Source organism: Cervus canadensis, chromosome 3 (genome assembly GCF_019320065.1).
Source record: "Cervus canadensis isolate Bull #8, Minnesota chromosome 3, ASM1932006v1, whole genome shotgun sequence".
Taxonomy (NCBI): domain Eukaryota; kingdom Metazoa; phylum Chordata; class Mammalia; order Artiodactyla; family Cervidae; genus Cervus; species Cervus canadensis.
This window is the reverse complement of record NC_057388.1, coordinates 19522580-19540614: the sequence shown is the minus strand read 5'-3', so window position 1 is coordinate 19540614 and position 18035 is coordinate 19522580.

Genomic DNA, 18035 nt, shown 5'->3' with positions numbered 1-18035 from the left:
AGGGAAAGGGGAGGAAAGCCAGGACACGCTTCTCTCCAAACGCATTTCCCTCAGCCTCCGATAGAATGAGAAGAGAATGAGTTCAGGTCCTCAGAGATCAATGGTGAAGACTGAGTGAATGGAGGAGACGATGGAGGCTCTTCCACCGGTCCCGGGAAGCCCCCTGAGGTTAGCACTCTGTGGCGGCAGGGAGAATGTGAGACAGGCCGAAGAGGACATTGGAGATATGTTCAAATGAAGGGAAGGAATTTTCTTTGAAACCCAAAACAATGGTTTTGGGGAATGCAAAAGTAAAAGAGTAAATTATTTGGTCTGAACAAAAATGTCCTTGGCTAGAGGCAATAAGCCACCTTCACTTCAGATGATTCACAGCTCTGTAATCAGCAGAGCAACAGTAAGGATCTGTTTGAAATACAAGTCACATCATGTAGCTTGTCTGCTCACAACTATTCACTAGCTTCCCTTTTGAAGAGTAAATCCCAACTTATTTTTGGCCCACCAGGCCTTTCCCTCGTACTGACTGGTTGGCAAAAGATATATATCCAAAAGAAGATTAAGCTCTCCTGAGGCACAAATATATTCAAGAGACAAAATCTCTTTCCTTGAGATACTGTAAGACTCAGGAAAAAGGTACATAACCAAGTGCTGTCTATGAATCTCTGTAGTGATTCTTGCTTGCAGTAACAATTTGGCTGTGGTGCAATTAAAGGTATCCTTAACCAGTTCATTTTTTCATTCACTTAATGAAAATTTACAGAGTTTCTACTTCATAGCTGGCACTGTTCTAGATGTGAAAGATACAGGCATGACCAAAAAAGTTCCTCTTCTCAAAGAACTCACAGTCTAGTGGGTGGAAACAATCCACTAATAAACAATCAATAAACATATCATTTTATAAACTGTATAAGCATGTGGACATTGGTAATAAGTACCAGAGGGGAAAATAAAATAGGGAAAGGGGATCAAGGTAAATATGGATGACTTGGATTAGGAAGTCAAAAGAGGCCCTGTGAATTAGCTAATTTTTCCATAGAAACCTGACAGAAATGAGTGAGCAAGCTATGGTGCCATCCTGAGAGAGTTAACTCAGACAGTGGGAGAGAAAAGGCCAAAAAAAAAAAAAAAAAAACTGATTCAAGAGTGTATGTGGTGTTTTCAAGATGCCAGTGTGCAGGGTTAGGTGAAGGAAATGGAGACAGCTGGGTGCAGAATTATTAATGTTTTCATCCGGTCTCCCCAACTCCCAGGTAAGGTTCTTTGAGTACAGGCCTGTTAGATACAGACTTTAAATCTTCCATGGACCGTGCTGTGCAGTTTTGCACAGAGTTGACAATTAAAAACCTAACTGTGACAAGGCATTGCTATTTATACACAAAGAAGGTTGAAACAAGTATCTTGGTATTCCTCATATGAAAATAGTTTACCCTTTGAAATATGAATTCTAGGCCAATTGCATGACCCTATGTATTATAAATTCATACAACTTAGGCCAAAGCAGAAACTTTCCTAGTTATGCTCTATCTTTGACATATTTCACCCCAAATTACTGTATCATTCTAAATCTTTTTAATTGTACTTTTTAAAAAAACTTCTTTAATCCTATTTCATTTTTTTAATCAATCAAGGATTATACCCTTTGGCTCTCTATTTTTTCTTTCTTTATTCTTCAGACACACTGTTTGCAACTTTAGGCTGTCCTGTGGCACAAATATTAGTATGCAGTCGACAGTCTGTTAAACAGGCATGAATTGAATGTTAACTATACACAAATACATATCTAGGCATTGGGATGCAAAGACAGAGATGAGGTTTGAGCACAGATGTTGGAATTAGGAAAACCTGTCTGATTTGTAATCCCTTCACTAGCTGTGAGATTACAATTATGAAAGAATGATAGGAGTAATAAATTTACAGACCTCTTGCAAGGCTTAAGAAAATTCATATAGAATTCTTACCATAAACCTGCAACAGAGTAAAGATTCAATAATATTTATTTTAAAAGAACCTTTAAATATATTTAATATGCTATGATTGTACTAATATATAAAAAGAATAACACGAGCAACTTAAAATTTACTCTTTCTACATTCCTACCTTGTCTCCTGACCTTTGTTCCCAGGTATATTTTTACATTAACCTTGATGCCAGGCCTACAATCAATGAATCCAAAACAGACCTTTCCTCTGCTTTGATACAGACTCTGCCTTATAGATACATAGTAGTTGTTTAGTTGCTCAGCTGTGTTTGACTTTTCACAATGGCATGGACTGTAACCCACCAGGCTCCTCTGTCCATGGAATTCTCCAGTCAAGAATACTGGGGTCGTTTGCCATTTCCTCCTGCAGGGGAGCTTCCTGATTCAGGGATCGAATCAACATCTCCCACACTGGTCAGCAAGTTCTGTACTGCTGAGCCCCCGGGGCTTCCCATGGTACATAGTACTATCCTCATTATACATGTGTATGTAAAACGCTCATAATGGACCCAATGCACAGAATTAGCTTTCTAAATGATCTTTCTGCCTCTGGCCTTCCTCCTTTCCAATGTATCATTGGATACAATGTACCTCCTCTCCAGTACAAGATTCAGTATTTGCTGTCTTCATTATTTACTGCCTGAACAAAGAAAGCAAAGCAAGTGATATGCTAGAAACATCAAAGTGGCATAAAAAAGAAAATTTGTGAAAATATGGATGGACCTGAAGGACATCACGCTTAGTGAAACAAGCCAGAAACAGGAAGAAAACTGGGTGCTCTCACTTATATAAAAAGGTTGAACTGATAAACCAGAGAATGGAACAATAGTTGCAAGGGTCAGGGGGTGTGGAGAAAGTTGGGCAAAATTTAAGTTGTAAATAAGTGAGTTCTTGGAAATTAATGTATAGCATGATAACTATAGTTAATAATACAGTATTGCATGCTTGAAATTTGTTATGATCTTAGGTGTTTTCCCCACAGGAGAGAAAGAGTGAGATGGAGGTGATGGATGTGTTAATACAGTTGATTGTAGCAATCATTTCAATTACAATATACATGTTATATCATCATATATACTGTATGTAAATACAAGTATATGCCATATAACACAGTGGCTTAGCAGTAAAGAATCCACCTGCAAGATGCAGGTACTCTGGGCTTCCCCAGTGACTCAGATGGTAAAGCGTCTGCCTGCAATGCAGGAGACCTGGGTTTGATCCCTGAGTTGGGAAGATCCCCTGGAGGAAGAAATGGCAGCCCACTCCAGAATTCTTGCCTGGGAAATCCCATAGAGGAGTTTGGTGGCTACAGTCCAAGGGGTCGCAAAGAGTTGGCCACAACTTAGTGGCTACACAACAGCGTATATACACACACGTGTATGCACAAACAAATTTTTTTTGTTTAAAAAATATTTTTTTTTGTTTAAAAAAACTTCTTTAATCCTATTTCATTTTTTTTAATCAATCAAGGATTATACCCTTTGGCTCTCTATTTTTTCTTTCTTTATTCTTCAGACACACTGTTTGCAACTTTAGGCTGTCCTGTGGCACAAATATTAGTATGCAGTCGACAATCTGTTAAACAGGCATGAATTTTTTTAAAAAAAAGAAAAAAGAAAGAAAAAAAAATGTCAAACTAGCAAGCTCACTGGGTTCTTAATTATTAAATGATATACTTTCCTTTAACCTGGTTTCTCTGAGTGGAACTCTTGGAATAAGTTTCTCTTCAACTAGCATGCATAGTGACATAGATGAGAAGATGCTAAACAGATCTCCCTTCCCTGGGGCTGTGTTGGGAAGGTTTTACTTTAGATTTTCTTCATCTTCTCCTTCAGGCACTTTTCATTTCCTTTAATTGCACCAAAAACCACAGTTAGATTTTTTTGCTCTGCCTTTGTCACTTATTTAGAAATTTTATAAATAATATGCTTTACAAGTCTCATTTGGAAAGGTAAAATGACCATGCTTAGTACTCAATTGTTCCCAACATCTCATGTAAGAGTCATAATTGAATATAACAGCAAAATATTTTGAAGTCAAAAGCTCCTAAAATGCCCTTTCTTATCTATAAAGTTAAAATATACCATTGTTGGCTTAAATGTCCTGGTCCTTTTTTGTTTGTATTACTTAACAGTGAATTAATATAAAACAAATTGGGACATGTGACATCACTGTGACAATAATGAATATTAATTTTTCATGTATTATGCTTGACTTAGGTTTTCTGTTTAGCCAAAAAAAAAAAAAGGCTAATATAAAAAGAAACAACTTGAGAAAGTCTTGAGAACTATGCTGTTTTGAATTACTTTTAATCCTTCAAATACAGTTTATAGTTATCTAATTATAGTTTAATTAGTTATCCTATCATAGTTTTGTGGGTTTTAATCTAATAAACAGTATGGAGATGACATACCTATTATTTCTCCATTCTATGTGATGAAAACAAGTTTTCACTTTTAAGAATGAATAGCTAAAACTACATATTATTTATTTTAGCTGTTAACTGATATTATCCATGTGTCAAAATTTTATTAATTAATTTCACTTTTTCCTAAATTGAAAAAAATAAAATGCTTACTCCAGGCATCAGTTCTACTTTATTGTCACTTAGCTGTAATTATTCTGTTTGCTTTCTACTTACAGTGCCTCCTATATCCTTGTTGCCCTGCAAAGCATAAGATATGAACTTGAAATCCGAACGTTTTTTTCGATGTGAAAAGCTCTGCCTTTTAACAAGGAGCATTGAAAGAAGATGCTGGTCCTAAGAAAATGTCCTTGAAAGAGGAATGGAATCGCTCTTCACATTTTTCCTGTATATAAAATATTTCTTGCTAATTTTATGACAAATATGTTATAGATTTTTTTAATTTGGAAAAGCACTTGTTTTCTTACAGATAACAGAGCAAGGGATTCTGTTGTTGAATGCTTGTTGATTTTGTTTTGTTTTCTGTTTAAATATGCTCTTAGGTTTCAATTGGTTGAAATAATTTCTAAATATAAGACAGGACTCCAACCACAGGTAACAAAAGCAAAATGAGACAAGTGGACTATGTCAAACTAAAAAGTTTCAGCATAGCAAAGGCAATCAGCAACAGAATGAAAACGTGGAATACAGGTATGAGAAAATATTTGTACAACAACTATCTTAAAGGGCTGATACCTAAAACACATACCTAAAACATATAACTCAAAAGCAGAAAAGGTTAACCTGATTTTAAAATTGACTAGAGGCTTGAATGGACATTTCTCCAAAGACAATATATAAATGGTCAACAGGTTTATGACAAAAAGTTCAACAGCACGAATAATCAAGGCAATGAAAATCAAAAACTCAATGAGATATCACCTCATACTTGTTAGAATAGCTATTGTCAAAAAAGAGAGAGACAAGTGTTGGTGAGAATGTGGATAAATCAGAAGCTTTGCTCACAGTTGGTAGGAAATAGTAAATGGTGCAGCTACTGTGAAAAGTGTGGAGGTGCCTCAAAAAATTAAAAATAGAACAATCTTAAGATTCAGTAATTCTACTTCTGGGTATTTATCAAAAAAAAAAAAACAAAAAAAACTGAAATCAATGAGATGTTAGAGTTCCATGCTCAAGCAGCTCTATTTCCCAAGAGGCAAGATATAGACACAACCTAAATGTCCACTTGCAGAGGAAAGAATTAAGAAAATGTGCTATATATATACTCAACAGATTATTATTCAGCCTTAAAACAAACAAACAAATTCTGCCATATTAGAATACATGGATGCACCTTGAGGACATTAGGCTAAGTGAATTAAGTCAGTTACAGAAGAACAAATACTGCATGATTCAACTTCTATGAGGAATCTAAAACAGACTCCTAAAAGAATGGGTTGTTCCAATTTTTCTCAAAATTTTCTACCAAAGCAGAAAATTTATATAAGCAAAGAAGAGAATGGTGGTTGCCAGGTGCTGAGATAGAAAGGGAAATGAGGAGTTGCCAATCAACATGCATGAAATTTCAGTTATGTAAAATGAGTAAGTTCTAGAGATCTGTTGTTCAATAGTGTACTTATAACAAAATTGTTTTGCAGACTTAACAATCTGTTAGGAGGATAGACCTCATGTTAAGTATTCTTACCAAAATAATTTTTTAAAAATTGTTTAAGAGGCTGAACAATAAAATAAAAATTAAAAAAAAAAAAAAACAGAGCCCAGCACACTTCTTTCCCTACAACCCTCCTCTATTCTCTAACCGTGGAAAAAAGTCAGAAAAGTTAGAAAAGCTAACGTTGTTAGCAAAGCTACAACCCTCTCAAAAGTGGTAGCAGCAAGCAAAGTGTGGTATCAATTTTTCTCCAAATTTTTACTAAATCAGAGTATTCTAAAGGTCAATAGAAAAGAGAAAATGTAACCACAGGTTGCTAAATGGTCGTCCTGAAACACATTGTTACAAAATTCAAATTTTGTTATTTTGTAGTTTTCATGTGAATGTGGATTTTGCATTCTGCTCCAGAGTCTGTATAAACCTAGGTATGTGTGTAGAGCTATAAATAGGCTTGCTTCATACAACTGTTCAGTTTTCAAATTTACAATCCTTGAAAAATTACACCATGTTTTACAGAATTTTTTTTCACTTTTTCCCCCTAATTAATGCCTTTCATCTAAAACAGACTAAGTAAGTACATTGTAAAAGTACTATTTCCAAGATAAGACTTTAGGCAGACACTCAATTGACTTTTTGCCTCAAGTTCTAGTCAGAATATTGACATACATACAAGGTAGACCCCATTTGAATACATCCCAAATGTTTTCCTTGGGTACATATACCAAAAAAAAAAAAAAAAGCAACAAAATGGTAGCACATAAACTTAGTACAAATGCTATTTCCAAGTGTTTTGAAGGACTCACCTTTTTAGCCTGTATATTGCCCTAAAGGTATTTTTCTTTTTTACCTTTATCAGTGAAAAAGAATGAATTCCAGAGCAAATACCTCAAGAAGAGTGGCTAAATTCTTAAATTTCATTGTGCCTTACACTGATCATCTTTACAAATGTTTCTTAATGGCTAAAAGCTAAAACCTGGAGAGGAGAACTTCTTCACTAAATAGTCTTTAGAATCAGAGAACCTTAGTTTAGCAGAAAATGATGTGCATTCTGAACGAGAGTAAACTCTCTCAGTTCAAATTGTGTAAAATTCTGTCCTGGGAGAGAAGTGAGTCTGGGTGTTCTTTCAAACAAAGGGTCTACTGAAAACCCTGTGCAAAGGCACAATTACTCTCCTCCTCTGAACTTTTACTACTATAGTTCATGCTACTGTGATAGCTCTTATCACACTGGGTCCGGTCATGGAATCAGTTGTCTACAACCCAGGTTATCCAGTTAGACACTTGGGCTCCTTGAGATTAGAGATGGTGTCAATTTTCTGTGTTGCTTCTTATCCAGGGCTTCCCAGGTGGCGCTAGTGGTAAGGAACCCACCTGCCAATGCAGGAGACCCAAGTTTGATTGCTGGGTTGGGAAGATCCCCTGGAGAAAGGAATGGCAACCTACTCCAGTATTCTTGCCTGGACAATCCCATGGACAGAGGAGCCTGATGGGTTATAGAGTCACAAAGAGTAGGACACGACTGAAGTGACTTAGCACACACACTGCCAGGGTGATTTTGAGTTCTGGGAGGTATGGAATGATGGGATTGTTGATATGAACATCTGTGTTAGCCACTTCCCATTTCATTTTATGGAGAAACAGCTTTTCCTCCTATATTCCAAACTACTACTTTAGCTTTATCAAATTTGTTTACTTAAGACTACAAGATATTATTTCTAACTTCTTTTGTTTCGGTCCATCCTCCTGTCTGTCTTTCGACCTCCCTCTGTTCTTGTTTTATGTTCTTTTCCTAATTCTTCTCCCATTTTTTTTTAAATTTTTTGGTATGGTCACCCAAAGGTCAGCAACTTTGTCTTTAACAACATTTGTTGACAATTTTCTCCTTACATAGTATTAGCATGTTACAGATTATCAGAAATACTTGTTAGAAGAAAGTCTATTTCTTTTTTCTAAAACAAAATTTTGGAAGAAATCTTTCCCCAGAATTCTAAGTTTCCTCCTCTTTTTTCTTGCCCTTTCCCCTTTCAATACTATTTTGCCATGTGAAGCAATTTGTTTTGGTTTGTTTGTTTGTTTGTTTGTTTGTTGGCTTTGTTTTTTGCTTGTTTATACAGAGACCATTCATCAGTTCAGTATCAATGAACAAATATATTCATTAACAATGTGGTATGATTCTGTTCTACCATTACTTTGTTGTTCAGTCACTCAGTTGTGTCCAACTCTTTGTGACCCCATCGACTGCAGCACACCAAACTTCCCTGTCCTTCACTATCGCCTGGAGTTTGCTCAAACTCGTGTCCATTGGATCCGTGATGCCATCCAACCATCTGTCACCCCCTTCACCTCCCGCCTTCAATCTTTCCAAACATGATGGTCTCTTCCAATGAGTCATCTCTTTGCATCAGGTGCCCAAATGGAACTTCAGCTTTCGCAGTCCTTCCAATGAATATTCAAGGTTGACTTCCTTTAGGATTCACTGGTTGGATGTCCTTGCTGTTCAAGAGACTCTCAAGAGTCTTCTCCAGCACCAAGTTCGAAAGCATCAATTCTTTAGTACTCAGCCTTCTTTATGGTCCTAATCTCACATCCATACAGGACTACTGGAAAAACCATAGCTTTGACTATACAACCTTTGTTGTCAAAGTGACATCTCTGCTTTCTAATATGCTGTCTAGGTTTATCACAGATTTTCTTCCAAGGATCAAGAGGCTAATGTGGCTTAAAACTGAATACATACAACACATGGAACATGGTCAATATTATGGCAATAACTTTGTATGGAGGCAGATAGTTCTATACTTTTCACAGTGATCATTTCATAATGCATTTAAATGTTGCATCACTATGTTGTACACCTGAAACTAACAATATTTTAAGCCAGCTATACATCAATCAAAAAATAAATTTAAAAATAAAGTTAGCTGAAAAGCAAAACACATAAATACACACATACAGATGACTCTTGAACAACATGGGAGTTGGGGGTCCAATGCCCACAGAGATGAAAATCCATATAACTTACAGTTGGGCCTCTATACAGGTGGTTTCATACTCAAATACTAAACCAACTTCTCATTTTGTAGGACTTCAGCATGTATTTATCAAAAAAAATCCATGTATAAGCAAATGCTCACAGTTCAGCCTATGTTGTTTAAAGGTCAACTTTACTTCCTAGTTTTTTTAAATCTTCCTGCCTTAGATTCAGCTTTTATGTTGTCTGATCATTTCACTCAATGTCCTTTTCTGATCATCTTTTTTTATGAACATCTTCATGTTGGGAATAGTGATTTTAAATGTGAGAATAAAAATGACACAATATTTATCATTTTATATTTTACCATGGATAATCACTTTTAAAAATATTTACTGAACAATCATTACAGATACCATATAAACAAACATATAATGGAGTTTATTCCTCATTTTCTTTTTCCAAAATTTTTCTTCTAACAAAAAGCGACTCTTGTTTATGCCCTCACTTCTTTCTTTCCTGCAACCTGGAGATATTTACTTAGCCTGATGAATATTATGGGGTTTGAAGAGAATTTTTCATTGGCCTGGGCTCACATGGATAATTTTATTAATAGGAAGGATGAAGCTAAGCTCTTCATATGCATTGTTTCTGCTTACCCTCACAGCATTCCTCTGAAGAAAGCACCATTACCCATTTTACAGATTGGTATAAAAGTTTAGAAGTGTTAGGAACATGCCTAAGGTGACTAATATTCTGGTATATGACATTAGCAAGGTTATATTTATAACCAATGGGGCTTCCCCTGGTGCCTCAGTGGTAAAGAATTTGGCTGCCAAGCCAGAGATTCAGGGTTCAGTCCCTGGGTTAGAAAGATGCCCTATGGAAGGAAATAGCAACCCATTCCAGTATTATTGCCTGGGAAATCCCATGGCAGAGGCACCTACTAAGCTACAGTCCAAAGAGTCTGTAGGGTAAAAAGAGTCAAATGTGACTTAGCAACTAAACAGCAAAGTTACTAACCATTACATTCTCAGACTCTTCTACATCTGCCAACCCACAACCCATTTTAGGCCACTCTCTGCATTGAGCTTGGGATGGGAAGTAAACCAGAAGCCACATTATCCTCTCCCATGGTATCCTACTGCACTGTGTTATTTTTCATTCACAAAATACATACACTGTCCAGATGCATGAAGAGCATGTGATCAGCATTTCAAAGTGACACAGAGATTAAAGTGAATCTACTCTGGAAAAACAAAATAATAAGTACATTGAGGAAGTCTGGGCCTCTGTGTATGTGAGAAGACATCGTTGGTGTAGTTAGCCACTCTTAATCAGGAAAACACCTTTCTGCAACGAGAGGGATTCTTAAGTCATTGGAGTAGTGGAAAAGGAGGTTTGCACATTTGGGGACTTGACAGGGTCTGCATGTGTCCTGTTGGTATAGCTTGGAGAAAGTGGTCTAAGGAGTCACATGATGGGAGTACAGAGTCCCTCTTCCTTCTAGAAAAAGTTCCCATAAATCACTCCAGAGGAAAGCGTGTATAACCTTTACGGAAGCCTGGAGCATGTTTTCCTCGTGAACTTTCTGGCATCTGGCAGAATGAATGCTGTTCCCCACCCAGCCATGCTTACAACATTCTTGCTACTGGGAAATACCCTAGATATTAAGAGCTCAGCAGAGAATGGTCTCTGCCTTATTTAGTCATTCCAAACAAGCCACTGACATCTGAAATTAGAAATAAAAGAGCTGAAGCACTTCAAAGAAGACAAATTCCACTGATACTCTTATTTCCCCCTGAAAAGACAAATAGTATTTCAGCATGGCAGCTGCTCCAGATTCCAAAACAGGCCACATGTTTTGTGACAGCTGCTGACACAAGCAATTTCTTCAGATTAAATCTTTCAGCATATTTCATACAGAAGGAGGCAAGTCTTCTCCAGCAGACTGAATTTTAAGTAGAAAGGCGACCCCGTTATGTTTTCTCAATGTGTGTGTAAAGCAGCAAAAACAACAAACCCTATTAATGTATTTAAACAATTTGGAGAACGTGAATGAAGCACGCGATAAAAAGAATTGTTGAGAAGTTATCTAAAATGTTTCCTTCGGTGGTCCTAACAATAGAACCATGTGCACTTTTAAGAATTATATAAAACTCCACCTCTGAGAATCCAGGCCTGGCATCTATGGAAATGTCGTTCGTCATTCAGTCACTATGTCCGATTCTTTGCAACCCCATGGACTGCAGTATGCCAGACTTCCCTGTCCCTCGCCATCTGCCAGAGTTTGCTCAAACTCATGTCCATTGAGTCGACGATACCATCAAACCATCTCATCCTCTGTCACCTTCTTCTCCTCCTGCCCTCAATCTTTCCCAGCATCAGGGTCTTTTCCATTACGGCACTATGAAGCTTATTAATTCACTTCCCCATATCCATACCCTCCCACTCTTAACTCATACTGGTCAAGAACAAAAAACAAACATAATATTCAATTTGATTCAATTTTTAAAAGATGCTTAAAATCTTTTTAAAGGCACTGAATAGATTTCTATATTCCTTCTGCTCTAGAAGACTGAGAACAAACACATAATCAATGGAGGAAAAGAATGGTACTCTCTGGAGAAGAAAAGCACAGATGCCCAAAGGGAATAGAGGCATGTTTGCCAAAAATATGAAGCTCTGAATCACATCTTCCAGGAAGAAGACAACAGAAGTTCTTTGTAGCGCAGGTATCCTGCTCTGGAGATGGTCCAGACAAACCCAGGTGGTGACCTTCTTGGAATCAGCCTTTTCCTTTTCTATGCCAGGGATGATCTAAACTTCTATTGGATGGCAACAGACTGAGAAACACCATGGTCCTCCCTACCTTCACTCTGTCTCCAAAGTCTTGCTGAATTCTTTTTTTAGAAGGAAAGTAGTCAGTTTTGCTTAGTGACATGACGGCGGTGTGACTTCAATCTGTACTGGAGGGGTCATCTTTATTCTGTAGGGTTCCCACAGGCATCCAGACTTTCCATGTTTTATATCCATTTCAATGTAGAATACTATTCCAACATGGTTGGACTATAGTAAGCTTTGACTCAACATTTCATCCAAGAAAAGCATGTCTCTGTTTAACATTTAATGACATTTAGTACTTAATGAAATCTACAATGATACACCTAGGCGTTTGCCTTTTTTTGTTGTTGTTAATGGAAAGGAACAACACATCAGTGGTAAAGATTTGACTAGATCCTATGTTGCCTAAATCTTACATTACATCTCTTTCACACCTTGCTCTTTTATTTTGAATAATGACCTCTTAAAAAGAAATCATACAATCATTCCCAGCAATAAGTATCCTAATAAGAATTAATTATAAATCTCTCCTAATTTGAGTTAATTGAGGGCTATCTTGGATAAAGGGGAACAATGAAATGTGATCATTTGGCAATAAACTGAGTTCTGGGTGTGTGTGTTAGTCTCAGTCATGTCTGACTCTTTGAGACCCCAAGGTCTGTAACCTGCCAGAATTGTTTGTCCATGGGATTATCCAGGCAAGAATACTGGAGTGGGTAGTCATTTCCTTCTGCAGAAACTGAGCTGAGAAACATACAATTGCAGTTACTAAAATATACCATGTGTATGGCACAGATATAGCTTGAAGGGAATCTGGTTAACATGTCTAGACTCATGTGACATAATGGAGGACACAAACCTAAGTTCGTTCTATATTAGACTTCCAGGCTTGAACGTTTTCTTAAAGACCATCCAGTTCAACTACCAGTCTACAGTCTAAATCCCTTTTCTAGTCTCTTCATGATATTACCCATCATATATTTGAACACATACATTAGAACACCTTCTAGTTGCATGCAATACAAACCCAACTAAGTAGCTTAAATAATAAAAACACTTTATTGGTTTATAAACATAAATTCAAGAAGACTGAATTTCCAGGAAGTCTTACTCCACCAGCAAAATAAGATCACCATACTCTCACCATCTATCCATGACTCTATTTGGTACTCCATGGAGTCAAGCCCTCCTAAAGGTAATTCCTCTCATTATTATCAAAGAGTTCAAAAGTTCAATAGCCTCCACAGCAACAAGTTACCTTTTTCTCATCCAGAAGGAAGTTTGTCCTGTCAATCAAAGCAAAGCCCCAGGCTTGCCATGATAGGCTACCTTATGTCACATGCTCATTCAATAGCCAATTACCATGGCCCAAGGGTTGAATCAGCTATTTGCCTTAGACTTGAGCATATGCTCCACTCTTATCTCCAAGAATGAAGTTCCCTTTTTAAGGACTCTGTGAATTCTCACTGATAAATCATGGAGCTGTGAGGAAGAGAGAATACAGGTCACAATCTTGAATGTGTCCAATGATAGGGATTTTACTACTTTCCTCCTGCCTTTGGGTATATATGAGAGTCAGAAGGTATAAATAACATCTATTCAAATATGATGAGTAAAGTTCAAAATGATTTTTCCCACTTCAGTTTTCAAGAGGGAAGCAATAAAATTGTCATTCCTATGCTGAATTTTCATCACCCCAGGAAAGGAGTTCTCTTAAGTAAGAATGTGGAAAGGCTACATACTACTGTTTTTATCAAAGAGGCATCACTATAAAGATGAGGACAATGATGGGTAGGTAAATTGTAGGTGAGTTACTCATATATTTTATATAGTTTACCTCTATTTGAGCTGATGATAAAGCTGCAGCTGACATTAATTAAGTTGGATGCTAACAGTCAAATTTTAGTAATAGGGTAACAGATATGTCTTTTAAAATGTACTTGCTCCCATAATATCCAGAGAATGCCACATTTGTGCATGTGTATAGTTATTCCCACATACCAACTAGGGGTAACTCAGACCATCTAACTTGTTATTTACACATTCTTACATTACTTATGACTCTCATGTTACCAACAATTGTGCTTTTATTTGTTGCCTTGCCAACCAAAGATTTATTTTCATGACCTGTTAAGCTAGGCCATATCCCCAGTAATCTGAAAACCAAGAAAACTGAATCCTGTCCTTCCCATTTAGCCTTCAGATCTTCTCAGACAAAATTATCTGCCTGATTTATACTTTTGTGAACTTAAACTGAGGCTTCATTCACATGACTCACTTTCTCATTCAGGTCATCTTTCTCAGATACACTGTATGACTAAGTGCCAGGAAAGATATGACTAATTGGGAAAAGGAAAAAAAGAAGCAAAAAACCTGTTCTTTAAAAATAACTGTTAACCCCTCTAGATGAGGTATTCTTTAAAGTAAATTTTAATTGACAAAGCCACAGAAGCTTTGCTTCTTCAAGCAGGAAGCATCTCTTTAATGTATGTTAGATGAATAAATAAATCTGACAATCTATTGACATATTGTCAGTTTATTTAAACAGATTTCCTGCACTAAACTTGCTTGGTGAAAATAATCATTTGGTGATTTTCAATTATTTTTATAAGTACAAATGCCAAGTGGTTGAAATGCAAGAATATCTGGCCTATTATTTTCAATTATTTCCTGCTGCCATGAATTTCTTAAAACAAGCACTGGATAGCTTTGCTAGAGAGGATGATGAATCTTTTGCTGCTTTGGGGCTTGGTGTGGTCAATCTAAGGACATCTTTAAATGGTTTCTTTAGAAATAACATCTCAGTTCTGCCAGACATTATCCCTACCACTTGGCAGCATTGCTTTTGCAAACAGCATCTGACTTCCTCTAGCATCTATTTAAGATTCCTCCATATTCTACAACATGAGAAACAAATGGACTGTATTTGGAGACAGGGAGATTGACTGCCATATCAAGAAACAACATATGGAATAAAACCTCTCTCAATCCAAAGAAATACTTGATTTTAACAAGTCTATCGATGACAATGACTAGTCCAAGGCTTATTAAACTAAATGCTTTCAAAACCACCTCTTGTTCTAAAATTACATAATGTGATGTATGACCAATGGGCACCCCTGGTGGCTCAGCAGTAAAGAATCTGCCTGCAATGCAGGAGCCGCAGGAGATGCAGGTTCGATCCTTGGGTCGAAATATTCCATGGAGAAGGGCATTGCAATCCACTCCAAAATATTCTTGCCTGGAGAATCCCATGAACAGAGGAGTCTGGCAGGCTACAGTCCATAGGGGCTCAAAGAGTTGGATGTGACTGAAGCGACTTAAGAGCCTCTTGATGAGAGTGAAAGAGGAAAGTGAAAAAGTTGGCTTAAAGCTCAACATTCAGAAAACTAAGATCATGGCATCTGGTCCCATCACTTCATGGCAAATAGACGGGGAAACAGTGGAAACAGTGGCTGACTTTATTTTTTTGGCTCCAAAATCACAGCAGATGGTGACTGCAGCCATGAAATTAAAAGATGCTTACTCCTTGGAAGGAAAGTTATGACCAACCTAAATAGCATATTAAAAAGCACAGACATTACTTTGCAAGCAAAGGTCCGTCTAGTCAAGGCTATGGTTTTTCCACTGGTCATGTATGGATGTGAGAGTTGGACTGTGAAGAAAGCTGAGTGCCGGAAAATGGATGCTTTTGAACTATGGTATCGGAGAAGACTCTTGAAAGTTCCTTGGACTGCAAGGAGATCCAACCAGTCCTTCCTAAAGGAGATCAGTCCTGGATGTTCATTGGAAGGACTGATGCTGAAGCTGAATCTCCAATACTTTGGCCATCTCATGTGAAGAGTTGACTCATGGAAAAGACCCTGATGCTGGGAGGGGTTAGGGGCAGGAGGAGAAGGGGACGACAGAAGATGAGATGGCTGGATGGCATCACCGACTCGATGGACATGAGTTTGAGTAAACTCTGGGAGTTGGTGATGGACAGGGAGGCCTGGCGTGCTGCGACTCATGGGGTCGCAAAGAATCGGACACGACTGAGCGACTGAACTGAACTGAACTGAAGCGACTTAGAACGCATGCACACATGGCCGACATTTTTAGACCACCAGGGAGCTCCGGCGCAGACACCCTTGGACGACATTTTTTAAAAGCTTGACATATAAAATAATTTGAAGCCATCTTCAGTGAATGCATTAATTCATTGTTTGGCCATGAAACTGTGAAACTAAAATTACAGTGCAAAATTTTTCTTCTTATCTTACACCATTAAATAGACCATTTCATAATTTATAGTATACTAATAACAATATTTGATTACAAAGGTGAACTCCTGGTTTTTTTTTTTTTTTTTTTTTTATTATTATTTTTTTCCAGTGGGTTTTGTCATACATTGATATGAATCAGCCATGGATTTACATGTATTCCCAATCCCGATCCCCCCTCCCACCTCCCTCTCCACCCGATTCCTCTGGGTCTTCCCAGTGCACCAGGCCAGAGCACCTGTCTCATGCATCCCACCTGGGCTCTGGTTTTATTTTTTAAGTGAAATAAAAATTGACTTTTGTTGTCCATTCCATCTCTACCTCTAATACATGTGTATTAATAGCTTCAGTTGATAATATAGAGTTATGAGTTGCACTAAAAACCTGCCTGTGTGTGTACCATGCCGTCTTCCATTCTCCTTTGTAAAATCGCAGAATGTATCATTAGCAAAGTGTAAAGCTTTATTGTGTGAACAAATAATGCCTTCAGACAGTGCCAACTCAACACTCATCCAGTGCATTTAATTCACAACAGTGATAGGAGGAGGAAGATTCTGAATTAGAAAATGAACTAAAGCAAGTTCATGCAGGTTTACTAAAGAGAATGTTTCTCACAGATGGCATTCCTCATAAAGCCTTATCTTGGGTGGAGAAATAAGAAGTTTGGAGTTTGAGGGGCTTGAGGAGTAACAGTGCAAGTAATACCATCAGCCATTTAACTGCCGGGTTCCAAACGTCACTTGCAAACTCATTTTCATGGCTTTGCACCTTTCTTTGCAAACTTATAACTTATTTGGGCCAACAAACTGGGCTTGCACTTGCAGTGCTGTCATTAATCCTGTTATATAAAAACAAGTTTGTCTGGCCCCTGAACAAGTTAAAGACAAGACAGAATCTCCCTTTAGTCAGTGCACAGTTATGAAGCTGTGCTGCTCAGAACACTTGGACCTCAATGTCTCCTGCTGAGTTTCTTTTTTTTTTTTCCCAGAGTATTTTATGTTCACTCAACTTGTTACCGCCACATTCCTGATGAGACATGTAGATGAATACATACAGAATAGGAGTTGATTGAGATAGATAGCTCTGGGAGGAGATAAAGCTGACTTAATGCCAACTAAATGAAGCCCTTAGGAGATTTTCACAGGCTAATCCTAAATGATACAAGCAACCCACAGAAAGCGATCTAAGGCATTCTACTTTTTTCCTTAGATGCAAAGAGTACATTATATTAAGTCAGTAGGCTGCCCCCCATAAGCCCTTATCAATGCTTATTCATAGTCACCAACCATGCCAACACACTATATTCCCTTTTTCACACAGGTCAATTCATAATATATTTACATACAAGTTTCTTACATGGTTTTTTTTTCATGTCTGTGTTAGTACTTTTACATTTTCTCCTCTTCATAATTGTAACTATATGAGGACAAAATATTTATCCACTTACATAGATTTAACATTGACTCTTTTCAGTTGTTTCCGATACTCTGCTACAGATAACATCTCCTGGCATGCAAATTTTTCTAATGTTAAATTCTTTCCCTTAAAATGAGTGTTTGGAATTGTTGTTATTTAGAAAAAGACTACTTAATTTTATGTCTCTTGAAAGTTACTGCCATGGTTCTTCCTAAAGGAGATCAAGTTCCCTGATAGAGTAATACAGAAGTGTTGTTTTCACTATGCTTTTCCAGGGGAAGACACTTTGCCTAGAATTGCTCTTACTAAGAGCTAACATGCATTTAGGAATTATACATATCAGACACTATAGAACATTTTGGTGTATTATCTCACTTAATCTCAGATAAACTGTATGAATAAGTGCTATTTTTATCCCTATTTGATAGCTGAAGCAACTGAGTCCAGAGGCAGAGTAATTTACCCAATTTCACAAAGACTTCAAGTGGAAT